Below are 536 nucleotides of genomic sequence, written 5' to 3'. Positions count from 1 at the left end.
GCAGCCGAGAGGGGGAGAAAGGCCCGGCCGGAGCCGCGGGACAGACGGAGAGGAGGCCGCGGGTGGGTGTCCCTACCGCAGGGCCGAGAGGGGTCCCTGTCCCCAGACACGTGTCCGGCTCCGTGGGTGTGGGACCCTCCCCGGGAGAGCAGAGGTTGCTGGGGACACAGCCTGGGCTCAGCTCACTCCCGGGAGTGAGCCAGAAGTGTTCTTTTTGACGATCTCCTGAGCTGAAGAGCCGTCACAAACGTCCCTCTGAAGTGACCCTCTTGGCAGGGACTCACTGAAAGACATGCCCAGAGTAGGAGCATGCCTGAGGAGAGATGGCAGCCTCACGGGACAGGGGAGAAAACGAAATCAAAACCGAGTTAAAAAGAAGGAGGAAAGAGATAGAAAGGTGGGAAACCGAAATTATCTTCCTTGTGAAACGTGTCGGGCTTCTAGGGAGCAACTGCAGAAGGGAGGCCTTTCCACTAGGGTGGATAAATTTACTGGTGTCCCACATGACCGAGGGTGGGGGACCCGGGGCGGGGGGG

This window comes from Geospiza fortis, unplaced genomic scaffold (assembly GCF_000277835.1).
Source record: "Geospiza fortis unplaced genomic scaffold, GeoFor_1.0 scaffold333, whole genome shotgun sequence".
Taxonomy (NCBI): domain Eukaryota; kingdom Metazoa; phylum Chordata; class Aves; order Passeriformes; family Thraupidae; genus Geospiza; species Geospiza fortis.
The sequence above is the reverse complement of the archived record's forward strand: the minus strand, read 5'-3'. Positions refer to the sequence as shown.